Below are 19,705 nucleotides of genomic sequence, written 5' to 3' on the forward strand. Positions count from 1 at the left end.
GTACATAAAGCAAATATCTCATTTTCTTGTAATCATATGTCATAAGTTGTATTGTTCATGTTATAATATTTAAGTTATAAGATATCAAGTTTAAGAGTGAATGTTACCTAAGGACTTACCCTATTCTGGAGAGATTTAATGTGTCTCCAGTTGTTAGCAGGACAGTTAGGTGAAGCATATATCTGTTATTGTGTTCTGTTTAAAAATTAAGCATGTTACAAGGTGATGTTTATAGTTGCTAAGTTGACAAGGGGTGGACTGTAATGGTTAGGTTCTGGTGTCAACTTTGGTGATGATGCCCAGTTCTCTGGATCAGGCAAGAACTGGCCTCACTGCTACTGCAAGAATGTTTCATGGCTGGTTGATAAACCAGAATGCTGGTTTACTAAATCATCAGTCAGTTGACTGCAGCTGTGGTTGAGTACATCTATAAGACCCATCTCCTGCAAATAATATAATCTAATCAGCTGAATTTGATCTAATCAGTTGAAGAATTTATTTTCAGGGTTAGTGTAGAGAGAGAGACCACACCTGACCAACTAAATCTGGGGATGACTCTTAGATATGCTTAAAAGTAAGCTTAGCCTCTCCTTTGCAAGAATAAGTTTCATAAGGGCAAACTCCAAGATAAAGGGCTTGGCTTATTAAATTGGGAATCCCTAATGTTTGTAAGAATACCAGGAATCCCCTAGTGCCAAATTTTAACATTTCCAAACTTTCCTCCAGTCCTTCAAGGGGACTTTGTAAATACATTTTTACTTTCTTCCCGGATTAATCTTGAAAGTACTGGGGCATTACATTAACCTGTACAAAATAATGAGATCTCATTCTTTATTCAAGGTTTCATGTAATTATGTTGTTTAAATAAGCTGACCATATAGGTTAAATTATATAGTGTGCTACAGAAAATATAAATTTTATACCAAATGAACATCGGTATAATCTTCCTTCAGTCTTTGAAGTTCTAAGACACAGTTAATATCAACCTTTACCATGTATTCTGATTTACCTTAATCCTTACCAGATCAGCTCCATTTATATCTTTATTTGAAGGTAATCTCTTTTTCATGCTTCTTTAACAGTTGTTTTACAGGATAACTCTGACTTTCAGAGCTGCAGAAATCAAACTGAGTCTCAGGTGTCACATAGATATTCAAAGATCCAAGGAACTACTGGGGTTATACACAAAGAGCTCACATCTCAGAATTTAGAAATACCAGCTACAACTCAAGAATAGATGTGACTCCTGTAAGAGCTTACAATCTAGAAACCCTTACAGTAGGCCTTATTCAACATTCTGTATTCCTTACTTCTTGATTGCTCAATCTCTGCCCATGTTCTATCCCCTAATAAACTAGCTCTCAAATTCAATCCTCAGTGAATGCACATTAGAGTTAATCCTTATTGGTGAAGCATTACAATATTTGTCTTTTTGTATCTGATTTATATCACTCAATATACTGTCCTCAGAGTTCATTCACCTAGTTTCCTGCCTCACAACTTCATTCTTTCTTGCAGCCACTCAATATTCCATTGTAGGTATACATCACAGTTTGTCTATCCATCCATCAGTAGATGTACCCTTAAGCCACTTCCATCCATTGCAAATCGTGAATGCTGCCACTATAAACACCAGTGTACAAATGTTCATTCCTGTTCCCACTTTCTGTTCTTCCAAGTATATATCAAATAATAGCTTGAAGGATCATATGGAAACCCTATACTTAACCTCCTTGGAACCACCACACTGCCCTGCAAAGGGGCAGCACTGTTCTAGTTTCCTACCGACAGTGAACAGCAATATCTGTTTCTCCACATCTTCCCTAGCACCTGTATACACCATCACAGACCTTGTTTTTACTTTTTTAAACAGTTTTATTCACACACCATACAATCCACCCTAAGTGAACAATCAATGGCTTCCAGTATAGACACATAGGTATGCATTTACCACTACAATTTGTATGAGAAAAGTTCCATTCCTACTGCAAAGAAAGAAGAGGAAAAACTTAAAAATGTAAAATTAAGAATTAAAAAACTAATAAAAAGAAAAAATTAAAAGGAGAAAGGACAACAGCAAGAATCCCATACTCCTCATTATATCTCCCTCTTATCGACATTGAACTTTGGTATATGGCCTTTGTTACATTAACATTACACTAACTTGCATTGATTGCATTTTTTCCATTTATCATCCCATTTTCAACACCTTATTCTGATTACATTCATTTTTCTTCCTCATGTAGAAAGTTGCTTGTATTTGCACACTTAATCATCATCATTATCTATGGTAGGTTTCTGTGTTATACAGTCCCAGTTTTTATCCTCTGTCTTTCCTTCTGATGTCATAAATGCCCCTGGCCTTCCCCTTTCAAACATATTCACACTCACCTTTGTTCACTATATTATTTACAATATTGTGTTACCATTAGATGGTATTGTCCTATCCGTTTCTAGATCTTTACAGTCAATCCTGCTGAGCATTCTGTACTCCTTCAGTATCAAATGCACAATCTCTGCCCTCTTTCTATATCCTGATAACTTGTGTTCTTAACTTTAAGTCTCAGAATTTGCTCATTATAGTTTATATTAGTGAAACTATCCAGTATATGCCCTTTTGTTTCTAGCTAGTTTTGTTCAACATAATGTCCTCTAGGTTCATCCAGATTGTGACATGTGTTTTGACTGTACTCTGTTTTACAACTGCATAATATTCTGTCATAGACATATACTTCAGTTTGCCCACTCATCTGTTGATGGACATTTTGTCTGTTTCCATCTCTTGACAATCATGATTAATGCTTTATAAATTCTCAGTGGCAAAATTCTTGCCTGCTGTGCTAGAGATCTGGGTTTGATTCCTGGTTTCTGCCCACATGAAGAAACAAAATATCAATATATAAATATCTGTTCCTGTCCTTGCCTTCAACTCCTCTGAATATAAACCTAATAATGGGATTGCTGGATCATACAGCAATTCTATTCTTAGCTTCTTGAGGAACCACCAAACTTCCTTTCAGAGCAGTTCAAGATTCTGCATTCCACCAACAGCGAATAAGTGTGCCTCTTTCTTCACATCCTCTCCAGCATTTTTAGTTTTCTGTTTTTTTAATAATACCATTCTAGTAAGTGTGAAATGATATCTCATTGTGGTTTTAATTTGCATTTCCTTAATAGCCAGTAAAGTTGAACATCTTTTCATATGTTTTTGAGCCGTTTGTATTTCCTTTTGGAAAAGTGTCCATGCTTTTTGTTATTTTTTTAATTGGGTTGTCTTTTGTTGTTGAGTTTTAGGATACCTTTATACAATCTGGATATTAAAGCTTTATCTAATACATTTTCAAAAATTGTCTCCCATGGCATAGGCTGCCTTTTTACTTTTCTGACAAAGTCCTTTGATATGCAAAAGAATCCAATTTTGAGGAGATTCCATTTATCTTCTTCCATTGCTCATGCTTTGCATGTAAGATCTAGGAAACCACCTTCTATCACAAAATCTTTTAAGATATTCCTCTACATTTTCTTCTAAAAGTTTTATGTCTTAATATTTAGGTCTTTGATATATTCTAAGTTCATTCTTGTATAGTGTGTGAGATAGGGGTCCTCTTTTATTCTTTTGAATATGGATAGCCAGTTCTCCAAGTAACATTTGTTGAAGAGATTGTTCTATCTCAGTTGATTCAATGTGACCACCTTATCAAAGATCAATTGTTCATAGATGAGAGGGTCTATTTCTAAACACTCTATTTGATTCCATAGGTCAGTATACCTATCTTTATTCTAGTGCCATAGTGTTTTGACCACTGTAGTTTTGTAATATGTTTTAAAGTCAGGTAATGTGAGACCTTCCATTTCATTTTTCTTTCTCAAGATATTTTTAGGTATTTGAGGCACCCTACCCTTCCAAATAATTTTATTATTGATTTTTCTATTTGTGCAAAGTAAGTGTTGAGATTTTAATTGGTATTGCATTGAATCTATAAATCAATTTGGATAGAAATGCCATCTTAACTATATTTAATCCATGAATATGGCGCATCCTTCCATTTAGTTAGCTCTTCCTTGATATCCTTTTAGCGATATGTTGTGCTTTTCTGAGTATAAATCTTTTATGTCTTGGTTGAATTTATTCTTAATATTTTATTCCTTTGGTTTCTAATTTAAATGGAATTCTTTTTCTTGTTTTCCTCCTCAGATTGCTCATTACTCTGGTATAGAAGCATTACTGATTTTGGCATGTTGATTTGTATCTGCCACTTTGCTCTATTAATTTATTAGTTTTAGTAGCTTTACTATAGATTTCTCAGGATTTTCTGCATATGGGATCATGTTATCTACAAATAGTGAAAGTTTTACTTATTCTTTTCCAACTTGGATGTCTTTAATTTCTTCTTCTTGCCTAATTACTCTAGCTAGAGCTTTCAGCACTATGTTGAATAACAATGGGATGAGTGGACATCCTTGTCTTGTTCCTAATCTTAGAAGAAAAGCATTCAGTCTTTCCCCATTATGATGTTAGCTGGGGTTCTTCATATAGTCTGTGCTGGTTTGAAAGGATGTATGCCCCCTAGAAAAGCCATGTTTTAATCTAAATCCCATTACATAAAGGCAGCCATTTCTTCTAATCAGTATTCAGTACTGTATGATTGAAACTACAATTAGATCATCTCCCTAGAGCTATGACTCAATCAAGAGCGGTTGTTAAACTGGATTAGGTGACAACATGTCTCTGCCCATTCGGGTGGGTCTTGATTGGTTTACCAGAGTCCTATAAAATAGGAAACATTTTGGAGAATGAGTGGTTCAGAGAGAGCAGGGAAGAATGACAGCCACAAAAGCAGAAAGCCCACAAGTCAGCGACCTTTAGAGATGAAGAAGGAAAATGCCTACTGGGAAGCTTCATTAAACAGGAAGCCAGGAGACAAAGCTAGAAGATGACACCTTGCTAGCCATGTACCCTTCCAGACAAGAGAGAAACTGTGACTGTGATCACCATGTGCCTTCTCACCTGAGAGAGATGAAGGCCCTGAACTTCATTGGCCTTCTTGAACCAAAGTATCTTTCCCTGGATGCCTTTGATTGGACATTTCTATAGACTTGTTGTAATTGGGACATTTTCTTGGCCTTAGAATTGTAAACTAGCAACTTTATTAAATTCCCCTTTTAAAAGCCATTCCATTTCTGGTATATTACATTCTGGCAGCTAGCAAACTAGAACATAGTCTCTTTATCATGTCAAGGAAGTGTCTTTCTATTCTGATCCTTTGAAATGTTTTCACCAAGAAGTGATTTTTGATTTTGTCAAATGCCTATTCTGCAAATCAATCGAGATGTTCATTTACTTTTCCCCCTTGATTTATTGATGTGGGTGTTATATTAATTGATTTTCTTGTGTTGAACCAGCCTTGCATACCTGGTATAAATCTCACTTGGTCATGGTGCATAATTCTTTTAACATGCTGCTAAACTTGATTTGTGAGTGTTTTGTTGAGGATTTTTGCATCTATATTCATGAAAGAGATTGGCTGTGATTTTCTTTTCTTGTAGTATCTTTGTCTGTCTTTGGTATTAAGGTGAGGTTGGCTTCAAATAATGTTAGGTAGCTTCTTCTCCTCTTCCATTTTTTGAAGAGTTTGAGAAAGATTGGTTCTAATTCTTTCATGAATACTTGGTAGAATCCACTTGTGAAGCCATCTGGTCCTGGGCTTTTCTTTTCTGGGGACATTTTTGATGATTCATTCAATCTACTGTGAATGATTTGTTGTGGTCTCCTATTTCTTCTCAGTCATGCTTGTTGTTCATACTTTACTAGGAAGCTGTCCATTTCATCTAAGTTTTCTAGTTTGTTGCTCATAGTATCCTCTCATTATACCCTTTACTTCTGTGGTGGTCAGTAGTTATGTCCTACCTTCTATTTATGTTTCTATTTATTTGCACACTCTCTCTCCATTTTTTTTGTCAGTTCTAGCTAAGGGTACATCGATTTTATTGATTTTCTCAAAAGACCAACTTTGATTCTCTCTATTGTTTTCATGTTCTCAATTCCATTTATTTCTGCTTCAATTTTTTAAATTTTTTTATTGTATAAAATAACATATATACAAAGTAAAGAAATAAAAAAGCAGTAGTCTTCAAAGCACTCTTCAAAAAGTAGTTACAGGATAGAACCCAGAGTATGTCATGGGCTACAATATGATGCTCTCAGGTTTTTCCTTCTAGCTGCTCCAGAATATAGGAGGCTTTAGGGCTTAAATACTTTTTTATTATCACAATCGACTTTTTTCCTTCTTTTTTTGTGAACAGTCAGTAACATATATACAAAAAAGCTATACATTTCAAAGCACAGCACCACAATTAGTTGTAGAACATGTTTCAGACTTTGACATGGGTTGCCAATTTTACAATTTTAGATTTTTACTTCTAGCTGCTCTAAAATACTGGAGACTAAAAGCGATATCAATTTAATGATTCAGCATTCATAATCATTTGTTAAGTCCTATCTTCTATGTATATTTCCACCATCACCTTTGATCTTTCCATACCTCTCTTTGGAATTGTTTGGGCTATGGCAATTCCAAGTTTTTGATATTGGAAGGGTCTGTCACTAATATGGGGTAGGGAGATGGAACTATCTGATGTTCTGGTTTCAGGACTTATCTGGACCAGGAACACATCTAGAGGTTGTAGGTTTCTAGAAAGTTACTCTAGTGCATGGAACCCTTGTGGAATTATATATTGCCCTAGGTGTTCTTTAGGATTGGCTGGAATGGTCCTGGTTGGGGGTTGGCAAGTTATGATAGGTAGCAAGGTCTACCTGCAGCTTTCATAAGGGCGACCTCCAGAGTAACCTCACGACTCTATTTGAATGCTTTCTGCCCCTGATACTTTATTAGTTACACTTCTTTTCCCCTTTCTGGTCAGGATGGAATTGTTGGTTCTACAGTGCCAGGTCTGAATTCATCCCTGGGAGTCATCTAACACATTGCCAGGGAGACTTTCACCCCTGGATGTCATGTCCCATGTAGGGGGGAGGGCAATGCTTTAACTTGCAGAGTTGGGCTCAGAGAGATTGAGGCCACATCTGAGCAACAATAGAGATTTTCCAAAAGTAACTCTTAGGCATGCCTATAGGTAATCTAAGCTTCTCTGCTACCTACATTATCTTCACAAGAGTAAGCCTCATGATTGAGGGCATGGCCTATTGATTTGGGTATCCCTAAGGTCTGACATAGTATCAGGGGATTCCCTGATGGTAAGGTTTAAGTTCCATAGTGTTTCTCCCTTCCCTTAGGGGACTTTGCCAGAACTTTTTTATTTTCTGCTTAATATACCCAGGATATTTCCAGGTGTTACAATAACCTATACAGGATTAAAGGACCTCTTTTTTATTCTGTGATTCCTGTGTTTCAGCTGTTCAAATGAGCTATACAAATAGATTCAATTAGATTATGCATCACATAAAATTCCAGTTCCAGATCAAATAAACCTTTTCTTCATTGCTCTCAAAGAGTATCTTTGGTTCTAAAATATAAACACTGTCTTCCTTACCCCTATGTCCTGTATTACTTTAACCCCAACCTGTTTGACTTTGTTCTTATCTCCATATAAGAACATTATATAAGGTTATATATAAGTTTCTTATCTCTATATAAGAACATTATATAAAGTTATATATATATATATAACAGCCTCTCAAAATCCGGAAATAATAATCACCACTCTGGACTCAATGTGTCTGCTCTAAAAGCTTATAGTCTAGGACACTGTTTTCTCATAAGCATTTTCTAAAGTTGACCGTATCATTGTCATTTTTTTCATTTCTGGCTTACTTTGTCTCACCAAATGCCCCACGTGTTCATTCACAGCATTGCATGCCTCATGGCATTGCTTCTTTTTGCAGCAGCACAAACTTCATTTATAAGTATACACCATTGTTAGCCAATCTACATCTCTGTCAGTGCATCCTTCAGCCACCTGCATTCATCGGGCATCATGTAGAGGGCCTAAAGTTCACAGTTCATCAGCATTCTCAATTTTAGATAATTTCATTGTTCCCAAGAGACAGAAAATGAATAAACACACCCTCATCAAACAGAAAAGCAAAACATCCTCTTAACTCTTGTCCCTCACCCCATTATTTATCTCTACTGTTGCTGTGGTAGTACTGACGGTTTCCTTTTGAACATAACTCAGAGCATGCAATAACAGATTTCCCCCTGTACACTGGACTTAAACACTCCTCAGACAAGAATCATATCTTTGAAGTAATTCTTATGAGAACTAATTCATATTTCTAGTGTGAGTCAATGAGACACATAGGTTTATAAAACCCCTTTCAATCTTGGTCACCTTCAATATTGTAATATTATTTCTAGACCCACTAGAGAATCAGCTTTGTTCCTCATTACATTGGAGTTCAACCTCATTAGCTAATGGTTCACCTATCTCTAGCTTTTATGTATCTCTAAGTCCCCTATATTCTGTATTAGAAGCCTCTGATTATATCTTTATGCATCATAAAAGTGGAATCATACAGTATCTGTCATTTAGTGTCTGGCTGATTTCACTCGGCATTATGTCCTCAAGGCTCATCCATCTTGTCATCTGCTTCTTGATGCTGCATAATATTCCATTATATGTATATACCACATTTTGTTGATTCACTCATCTGTTGATGGGCATTTGGTTTGTTTCCATCTTTTGGCCATTGTGGATAATGCTATTATGAACTTCGGTGTGCAAATGTCTGTTTGCATCACTGTTTTCAGCTATTCTGGGTATATACCAAGTAGTGCTATTGCTGGGTCATTGAGCAACTCAATATTTAGTTTCCTAAGGAACCACCGAACAGTATTCCATAATGGCTGCACAATTACACATTCCCACCAGCAGTGCATAAGTGTCACAGTTTCTCCGCATCCTCTCCAAAATTTATAGCTTGCTGTTTGTTTAACAGCAGCCACTTATACTTATATATAACTTATACATAACACTTATAAGTGTGAGGTGTTATCTCATTGTAGTCTTGACCTGCATTTCCCTTATAGCCAGTGAAAATGAGCATCTATTCATGTGCTTTTGAGCCATAGTACTTAAACCCATTTTACAATTGGATTGTTCATTCTTTTGTTGTTGGGTTGTATGATTTCTTTGTATATGCAAGAAATCAAACCTTTATCTGATATGCGATTTCCAAATATTTTCTTCCATTGAGTTGGCTGCCTCTTCACTATTTTGGCAAAGTCTTTTGAGGTGCATAAGCATTAGTTTTGAGGGGTTCCCATTTATCTATTTTTTTCTTTCATTGCTTGTACTTTGGGTGTAAAGTTTAGGAAGCTACCTCTTATTTTAGGTCTTGAAGATGTTTCCCTACATTTTCTTCTAGAACCTCTATGGTGCTAGTTCTTATGTTTAGGTGTTTGACCCACTTTGAGTTAATTTTGGGATAGGTGTAAGACAGGGATCCTCTTTCATTCTCTTGGCTATTGATATCCAGTTCCTCCATGCCCATTTATTGAAAAGACTACTGTGTCCCAGTTCAGAGGACTTGGGTACCTTGTCGAAACTCAGTTGGCTATAGAATTGGTGGTCTATTTCTGCACTCTCAGTTCAATTCCATTGGTCAATGCTTCTGTCTTTGTGCCAGTACCATGCTGTTTTGACCACTGTGGCTTTATAATGGGTTTTAAAGCCAGGGAGTGTTAATCCTCCCACTTCTTCTTTTTTTAGGATGTTTTTAGCTATTTGGAATGTCTTTCCCTTCCAGATGAATTTAGTAGTTAGCTTTTCCAAATCTTCAAAGTAGGTTGTTGGAATTTTGATTGGTACTGTGTTGAATATGTAGATCAATTTGAGGAGAATTGACATCCTAACTACATTGAGCCTTCCTATCCATAAGCAGAGAATGTCTTTCCACCTATTTAGATCTCCTCTGATTCATTTTAGCAATGTTATGTAGTTTTCTGTGCTCAAGTCCTTTATGTCCCTAGTTAAGTTCATTCCTAAGTATTTTATTCTTTTGGTAGCTATTTTGAATGGAATTTTTTCCTTAACTGACTCCTCAGCTAGAAATGTTACTGGTTTTTGCACATTAATTTTATATCCTGCCACCTTGCTGAATTTGTTTATTAGCTCTAGTGCCTTTGCTGCAGATTTCTCAGGATATTCCAACTATAGTATCATGTCATCTGCAAATCATGAGAGTTTCACTTCTTCCTTTCCAATTTAGATGTCTTTTCTTTCTTTGTCCTCCTGATTGCTCTAGCTAGAATTTCTAGCACAATGTTGAATAATAGTGGTGACAGTGGTCATCCTTGCCTTGTATCTGATCTTAGGGGAAAGGTTTTAATCTCTGTCTATGGAGTATGAGGCTGGCTATTGTTTTTTCATATATTCCCTTAATCATATTGAGGTAGTTACCTTCGATTACTATCTTTTGGAGTGTTTTTATCAGAAAAAGATGCTGAATTTTGTTGAATGCTTTTTCATCATCAGTCGAGATGACATTGTGATTTTTCCTTTTGAGTTGTTGATGTGCTGTATTACATTAATTGATTTTCTTGTGTTGAACTATCCTTGCATTTCTTGTATAAACCTCACTTGGTCATGGTGTATAATTCTTTTAATATGCTGTTGGATTCAATTTGCCAATATTTTAGTGAGAATTTTTGCATTTATATTCATTAGGGAGATTAGCCTGTAGTTTTCCTTTCTTATAGCATCTTCACCCAGTTTGGGTATTAAAATGATGTTAGCTTCATAAAATGAGTTAAGTAGAGTTCCTTTTTCCTCAATTTTTTGGAAAAGTTTAAGCAGGATTGGTGTTAGTTCTCTCCGGAATGTTTGATAAAATTCCCCTGTGAAGCCCTCTGGCCCTGAGCTTTTCTTTGTACGAAGATTTTTTATGATTGATTGAATCTCTTTACTTGTGATTGGTTCGTTGAGATATTTTATTCTTTCCTGAGCCACTGTAGCTTGTTTGTGTGTCTCCAGGAATTTGTCCATTTCATCTAAGTTGTCTAGTTTGTTGGCATATAGTTGTTGATAGTATCCTCTTATGATTTCTTTTCTTTCTTCAGGTAATGCACATGTTCTCATTTCTGATTTTATTTGCTTCCTCTCTTTCTCTCTCAATCTCTCTCTCTCTCTCTCTCTCTCTCTCTCTCTCTCTCTCTCTCTCTCTCTCTCTCTCTCTCTCTCTCTCTCTCTCTTTCTTTTTTTTTATCAGTCTTTCTAGTGGCCCATTAATTTTATTGATTTTTCTCAAAGAACCAACTTTTGATTTTATTGATTCTTTCTCTTGTTCTTTTGTTCTCACATTCATTTATCTCTGCTTTAATCTTTGTTATTTCTCTTCTCCTATTTGCGTTGGGGTTAGTTTGCTGTTCTTTCTCAAGTTCCTCCAGGTTTGCTGTTAAGTCCTTGATTTTTACTCTTTCTTGTTTTTTAATATAGGCATTTAAGGCAATAAATTTCCCTCTCAGCACAGCCTTTACTGCATTCCATAAATTCTGATAAGTTGTATTGTCATTTTCTTTCATCTCCAGATAGCTACTGATTTCTCTAGCAATTCCTTCTTTGACCCACTGGTTGTTTGAGAGTGTGTTATTTAATTTCCATATATTTGCTAATGTTCTCATTCTTTGGTGGTTATTCAGATCTAGCTTCATACCATCGTGATTAGAGAAAGTGCTTTGAATAATTTCAATATTTTTAAATTTAGAAAGACCTGTTTTGTGCAGCAACAGATAAATGAATGTGAGAACAAAAGAACAAGAGAAAGAATCAATAAAATCAAAAGTTGGTTCTTTGAGAAAAATCAATAAAATTAATGGGCCACTAGAAAGACTGATAAAAAAAAAGAAAGAGAGAGAGAGAGAGAGAGAGAGAGAGAGAGAGAGAGAGAGAGAGAGAGAGAGATTGAGAGAGAAAGAGAGGAAGCAAATAAAATCAGAAATGAGAACATGTGCATTACCTGAAGAAAGAAAAGAAATCATAAGAGGATACTATCAACAACTATATGCCAACAAACTAGACAACTTAGATGAAATGGACAAATTCCTGGAGACACACAAACAAGCTACAGTGGCTCAGGAAAGAATAAAATATCTCAACGAACCAATCACAAGTAAAGAGATTCAATCAATCATAAAAAATCTTCGTACAAAGAAAAGCTCAGGGCCAGAGGGCTTCACAGGGGAATTTTATCAAACATTCCGGAGAGAACTAACACCAATCCTGCTTAAACTTTTCCAAAAAATTGAGGAAAAAGGAACTCTACTTAACTCATTTTATGAAGCTAACATCATTTATGATCAAACTGGAAAATGTTTCATGAGCACTGGAGAAGAATGTACAACCTTGCATTTTGGAGTGCAATGACCTATATATGTCTATTAGGTCGTATTCATTTATCAAGTTATTTAAATTCTCTATTTCTTTGTTGCTCTTTTGTCTGGTTGTTCTATCTATAGAGGAAAGTGGTGTAGTGAAGTCTCCTACTATTATTGTTGAAACATCCATCACTCCCTTCAGTTTTGCCAATGTCTGTCTCATGTACTTTGGAGATCCTTGATTGGAAGCATAAACATTTATGATTGTTATATCTTCTTGGTGAATGACCCTTCAATTAGTATATAGTGTCCTTCTTTGTCTCTTATGATATCTTTACATTTAAAATCTATTTTGTCCAATATTAGTATAGATACTCCTGTTTTCTTTTGGTTACAACTAGTGTGGAAAATCTTTGTTCATCCTTTTATTTTCAATCTATTTGTATGTTTGTGTCTAAGATGAGTCTCTTGTAAGTAGCATATAGCTGGATTGTGTTTCTTAATCCATTCTGCCAATCTGTATCTTTTAATTGGTAAGTTTAGTCCATTAACATTCAAAGTTATTACTGAAAATGCATTTCTTAATTCCACCATCTTTTTGTTTTTTTGTACCTTATTTGTCAGATCTATATATTCTTTCCCTCTTTTTATTTGCATTATTTAAATTACCCTTAGTGGTATTCTTCAATTCTGTGCCCTCCTCCAGCCCTCTCTCTCCTGTCTTTTTTTTTCAGCTGGCAGAACTCCTTCTAATATTTCTTGTAGGGCCAATCTCTTGTTGGCAAATTCTTCCAGGACTTCTTTGTTTGTGAAAACTTTAATATCTCCCTCAATCTTGAAGGACAATTTGACTGGGTACACAATTCTTGACTGGAAGTCTTTCTTTTTCAGGATCTTGAATATATCATACCATTGCCTTCCTGCCTCCAGGGTGCTAATTAAGTAGTCTGAACTCAGTCGTATTTGATTTCCCTTCTATGTAGTAGATTGTTTTTCTCTTGCTGCTTTCAGGATTTTCTGCTTCTTTTCAACATTTGACAGAATGATTAGTTTGTGCCTTTGGGAAGGTTTAATTGGATTTATTCTGTTTTGAGCTCTTTGCAGTTTTTTGGCTTGTATATTTATGTCCTTTATGAAGGTTGGGTGTTTTCCCCCATTATATCCTCAACTACTCTTCTTAGTCCTTTACTCCTTGCTTCTTCTTCTGGGATACCAGTGATTTTTATATTTAAGCACTTTGTTTTGTCTATCATTTCCCTGAGTTCCCACTCAATTTTTTCCATCTTTTTTGCCATTTGGTGTTTTTTGGGGGGAGGTGTATGGTCCGGAAAATGAACCATATGCTGTTTTGAGTCTTCAAAGTCAATTATCCTGTCCTCTATGTCAGTTATTCTTTCTTCTGTCTCTTAAAATCTGGTGCTGTGTGTCTCTAGTATGTTTTTTATTTGGTCAACAGAGTCTTTAATCTCTGTGATGTCTATTATTTTTCTATTTATTCTTTCAAATTCCTCTTTGTGCTCTTTTACTGTCTTCTTGATCTCCTTTATGTCATTTATTATCCCTCTTATTTTATTAAGCAGAGTTATATGAACATCTTTGATTAGTTGTTCCAGTGTCTGTGTCTCCTCTGGTGTTTTAATTTGGTCATTAGGCATGGTTATATCTGACTGCATTGTGATATGCAAAGTGATCCACTGTCTTCATCACATATAAATATCTGGATTAATTTACTTTGGGATTGATTTCTTTCAGTAGTCTAAGGCCTTGTGTTTGTGGGATGGTTGTACAGCAGGAAGCAGAGCACAAGGTGGAGCACTCAGTACAGTGATTTGTTTCAGTGCAGGTATTGGCACAGGTTGGGGATGTTATGCTGGTGCTTCTGAATGTTGGCACCCAGAAGCCAGGGAGGATATAACTGTGTGGGAGCACAGGTCTGGGGGGCATAAGCCTGGTGTGAGCTGGTCTAAGGTAAGGGGCCCTTTGTGCACATTCGTAGAGTTGTGGCAGCAGGTAGGCATTAGGCCTTTGTGGATGGGGGCAGATGTGAGCCAGCTGCACAGGTCAGCACTTTCTCAGAGCTGGGAAGTGAGGCTGAGGGCTGTAGGCATGCGTGGTTCTAAGACTGCTGTAAAGTGCAGTTCCCAGAGCTGAATGACATGATTGGGGGTCCATGTGTGTTCATGGGCCTGGGAGTGCCATAAATGGATGTGCTGAGCTCAGGGAGGTTGGGGTGTGGCTGTGCAACACTATGGACAGGGGAGGGGGGTGTAGCCTAAGTTTGGAGGTTAGTGCTTGCAACTTTTATGCACTGGCAACAGCCTACAGGGAACAGGGAAGGGGTGGTAGTGCTCAGGAGTGGTGCAAGAGATGCAAGTTGGGCTGCACTTGGGGTGGGGGTGGGGGGCAGGTATGTGCACTGGGGGCTAGTAGGGTGGGGGTTCCTGGAGCATGGGGAATAGGAGCAGATGATGGGGTTCAGGTATGTGGGGTGTGGGGTGAATTACAAGTCATGGGGCTGTGCTAGTGAGGGTAGAGTGCCCAAAGAGTAGCCCAGCTTACTTCCTAGTCACTTGTTTCCATCTGTGCACTCCTGTGGGCTCTGCTCCTCTGTGCCTGGTTCCAGATTTCTGCTTCTCAGTTCCTTGGTCTTTGCAACCAGGGCTGCCACGTGGTGTAGAAGGCTCTCCCAGGTCACCCGCACTCCCGAATTGCTGCCTCAGTCACCCTCCTGCCCCTTCTCTAACTTTTCTGTGGAGTGTTGGTTAGCTGATGGCTGGGAGTAAGCAGCCGTACTGAGTCAAGTACACAGCACACAGTCACGAAGAAACGACTCAGGAGACAACCCTCAGAGGTGAGTGGAAGGCGTCTGCTTTATTGAGGAAGTGCCCAAGATTATATAGGCTGAGAGCATGCAGGGACACATGTCAGAAGGGGATTGGTGGCCGTTGTTGCTAGGGTGCAGGACAGATTTAAGGTTAGCGCTTTTGGCATGAAACACCGCCAGTTCCGGGAAGAAAGCTGGTCGCAGGTGAGGCCATTTTGTGTTGCCTTGCATCAGCCACACAGCCATGTTTGGCAAGATCTTATGAGCAGGGCTAATCTCAAGCTACTCTAGTCAGCCATCTTCCCAGAAGTCTCTTTCTGCTCTAATCTTTATTATTTCTTTCCTTCTGCTTGCTTTGGGGTTGGTTCGCTCCTCTTTCTTTGATTACTCCAAGTAAGCAGTTAAGACTTCGATTTTACACTTTCTTCTTCTCTAATATAGGTGTTTAGGGCAATGAATTACCCTCCCAGACCATCTTTGCTGCATCCCATAAGTTTTGATATGTTGTATTCTCATTTTAATTTTCCTCAAGATATTTACTGATTTCTCTTATAATTTCTTCCTTGACCAAGAAAGGAAGGTTGTTTAAGAGTGTATTATTGAGCCTCCATATATTTGAGAATTTTCCAGTCATCCACTTGTTACTGATTTCCAACTTCACTCCATTATGATCAGAGGAAATTTCTTATATAATTTTGATCTTTGTAAATTTATTGAGACTTGTTTTCTGACCCAATATGTGGTTAGTACCCATCTCTCTGTGCCCCTTTTCCAGAGGCATAACTGTTTTCCAGTATTCTGAGTTCAACCAACTCGAAAAGCCTGTGTTTTTTTGCTGCGTGTGTGTGTGTTTTCATCAGCCCTGCCTTTGGGGTTCACTCTGGGTTTATTTGTGCTCAGAGTTTGTATTCAGCAGCCCAAATTTGTGAATTAAATCCACAACTGTATCTTACTTGATCTCTCCTTATCTTGCTCCTAGTAGATACTGCTACTTTTTCCCATAGGGAAAAATCTCCAAAACAGTTTGCTGGGCCAGTCAGGGAGGGAAGCCAGCCTCCTCAGTTTGGGAGACTTTAGACTGTACTTACAATTCTGCACTGTTTTCTCAGCCCTTCCACTCATTCCAGAATAGTGTATAATGTATGTCCAATCATGGAAGTCCCCCAAACAAGTTTTGATTTTTGAATCATGTAATTGTTTTATATATTCAGAAATAAGATAAAAATTAAACTAATCACTAAGAATGGAGAGCAGCTAAAATGAGTGAACCTAATCATATATCAAGCTGCTGACACAATCATACTGAAAACATTTTTTCAGTGACCCTATAATATATTTTGAATGAAATCCTTAGGCAGATTATATTATAAGGGAAAAATAAAGAAACAGATTAAAACATTATTTTGTATTCTTATTGCTGGTAGAAAAATATTTGAGGTGTATTTTAGAATAAAGCAAATAAGTCATTGGGTCAAAATTTATGGAAACCAAAATTTTCAGTGAAAAAGATTCAAATATAAAATCAAAATTATTGAATAAAAGCCTTGTAGTTTTACATTTGAATTGGTAATATCAATATGAACAGATGAAATTTGTTTTCTTTTAAAAAATAAATATTTCCCATGTTTGCCCCTGAGAAAACTTGGGAACATGACAATCTAGTTGAGTTAGAGTCTCTATGCAAGTATGATATCTAAATACCATTTACATTAAAGGAAGCAGAGCTCCTTGGTTCCTGGAAGAATGGCTGAATCCAGATCTGAGGCACAAAAATATTCAAGATTGTTTGGAACATGATATTGTTCCCAAAGCAGATGATCTATTAAAGACTAATGGAATTTTATCAAAAGGACCAGGATTCAGCCAAAAAGAGCCCCCATTGTTCAAAGATGGAACAGTTTGAGCATCAAAAAAAATGACTACAATTGATAGAAACATTTAAAATATATTTTTAAAAGCAATGATTTTATATATTTACATTTTCCTTTCTCTGAAGTTCAAAGCTAATTTATTCCTGTTTGAAGAGACTGGATTATAGGAGGACTAAAGACACATAAAAATGAAATGCAATTTGTAGCTCTTGTTTGAATCCTAATTTGAAGAAACCAACTACAAAAAAAAAAGACATTTTTTTAGATGTGCAGGGAGTTTTAATAAAGATGGCTTATTAGAAAGAATTACTGATTTTGTAGAATATAAGTTATAGGTCTTTATATAAGATAATCATATTTTTTAAGAATTTGTATTTTTGTGTATAGCAATGAAATGAGATAATATTTGGCTTTGCTTTAAAATGCTTTGTCTTAAGAGCATGCATTTTAAAATTCCTCAGGAAACTAAAGGAGAGAAAGATGAACCTCAAGTGGCAAAATCTTGTTCATTCTGATTTTGAATGGAATATACGGGGATTCATTATAATATTCTCTCTACTTGAGTGTGATCGAAATTTTATAATAAATGTTCTTTTAAAAATTAATTGTATAGGGCTTTGTGGTAAGATGGCAGAGTAGGAAACTAGAATTAGTTCCTCCACCAAAATAACTATTGAATTGGCAGGAATTGTCTGTCAACTACTTTGCCAGTCAATATTTTGAAACTCTGGAGTTTAGTGGAACTAGACTTGATGAACTGTGTAACATCAAGGGAGAAGGAGGAAGAGGCTGGTACATTGTGAAAAACATCAATGAGTTTTCCCTCTCTGCATCAGCTACTTCCATCTTCCCCCAGCCTCATGGCAGGTGGCAGTTGGGACTAAAGCTTTAGCTTTTAACACAGCTTGATGGTTCCAGGTAGTCCTCAAACTCTGGCAGCGTGTGGTCAGATCACACCTACCTTTGATCGGCTACTTCACATCACTGAGACTGCTCTGAAAGTGGCCATTTTTGCAAACTTCCTGAGGCAAAAGTGGAATAGGAAACTTAAAGACAGTAACCTTTCTCAAAACTGCAGAAAGCAGTTAAGGGACAGCACCTACCGGGAAAGTTCTGAATCAAGAAACTGCAGCTTCAAAAGCCATAATAGAAGGCAGTGAGAAGGTGGCTCAGTGGCAGAATTCTCTCCTGCCACTCTGGGGACCTGGGTTTGATTCCTGGTGCCTGTCCATGAGAAAAAAAGAAAACGTAAGAGCCATCCTAGAGCTTCTGAGACCCTGGCTGACCTCTTTCCTATCCCTCAACAGCACAAGGCAGTGCCAGTTTGTATTCTCACTGTAGGTCCCGGCTCTGTTCCAGAAGCAAAGTGTGCCTGCTGGGGTGTGTGTATATCAGTGTCAGTCTATTAGGTGGACGTTTGGGAGACAGCTAAGAACATACGTCTGGATTGCCCTCTTAGGGTTGGTCCTGAAGGCAAAGAAACGGCTTACGGACAGCCGGGACAGTGTGAGAAACAATTATGTTGAAGTAGCTAAAGTAGAAAGGACTACTTTAGCTAAGTCACTCAAGAGAGCATCTGGGAATAGGAAGAGGAGGCTTTTTGCTTTGGTTTGTGTGTTTTGGTTAACTCATGACATTCAAAAAAACCTCTGTCATATCACTAGCTGCATATAAACTTAAAGAACAGACAGCTCAGGGACTAAGTCCCAGAATTAATTCTTTAACGTACTAAAATGTACAGTATTCAACAAAAGGATTACAGGACAAAGAAACAGGTAATGATGTTCCATCCAAAAAAGAAGATAAAAATCAAGAAACCAACAAAGAGGACCGGACTTTAGACTTAACAAAGACAAAAAAATTCATCCTCAGTGCCCAAGGAGATAAAGGAAAACACAGAGCATGAACTAAAAGACATCAGGAAAACAATGAATGAACAATATGGGAATTTCTCCAGAGAAATACTGTCATTGAAGTGCACAATAACTGAAATGAAAAATTCCCTGGACAGTTTCAACAGCAGTTTGGAGGTCTCAGAAGAAAGAATCAGTCATCTCAAAGAAAAACCAAGTGAAATGGCACAGACTAGGGAGCAGAAAGAAAAGAAAAGAGAATGAAGAGAGCCTAAAAGACCTGATAGAGCACCATCAAGCATACCAATAAATTCATTATGGGAGTCCTAAAAAGAACATAAGAGAAAGGGACAGAAGGAATATTCGAAGAAATAATGGCAGAAAACTTCCTAAATTTAACAAAAGACATAAATATGCACATTCAAGAAGCCTAATAAGCCCAAACAGGATGAACACAAACACATGATAACCACATTGTCCAATGCCAAGGACAAGGAGAGAGTTCTGAAAGCTGCAAGAAAGAAGCAGTGAGTTAATGCCAGTAAGACTAAGTGCCAATTTATCATTAGAAACAGTGGAGACAATATTGCCACAGGGCAAAATATTTAAAGAACTTAAAGAAAACAACTGTCAATTAAGATTATTATATCTGGCAAGACTGTCTTTCAAAAATAAGAAAGAAAAAGACATTTCCAGATAAACAAACACTGAGGGAGTTCATTGTCACTAGATAATGAAAAGCAAAGTTAAAGGAATCTCTCCAGTCTGAAAAGAAAGGAGACTAGACTGTAAGTGAAAGCAATATAAAAAAAAAATACCTCCAAT

General features: G+C 37.0%; 1 long non-coding RNA gene across 1 annotated transcript in view; it reads right to left on the minus strand.

Moving 5' to 3' along the window:
• Positions 1-18,183: 18,183 nt before the first annotated feature.
• The window catches only part of LOC143663668 (uncharacterized), an 80,847-nt gene continuing 79,325 nt past the window's right edge, over positions 18,184-19,705 (minus strand). Inside the window, exon 3 of the long non-coding RNA XR_013166109.1 lies at positions 18,184-18,251. This is a non-coding gene — a long non-coding RNA (uncharacterized LOC143663668). The remainder of the gene's footprint in view (positions 18,252-19,705) is intronic.

The sequence above is a fragment of the Tamandua tetradactyla genome, chromosome 19 (genome assembly GCF_023851605.1).
Source record: "Tamandua tetradactyla isolate mTamTet1 chromosome 19, mTamTet1.pri, whole genome shotgun sequence".
NCBI lineage: Eukaryota > Metazoa > Chordata > Mammalia > Pilosa > Myrmecophagidae > Tamandua > Tamandua tetradactyla.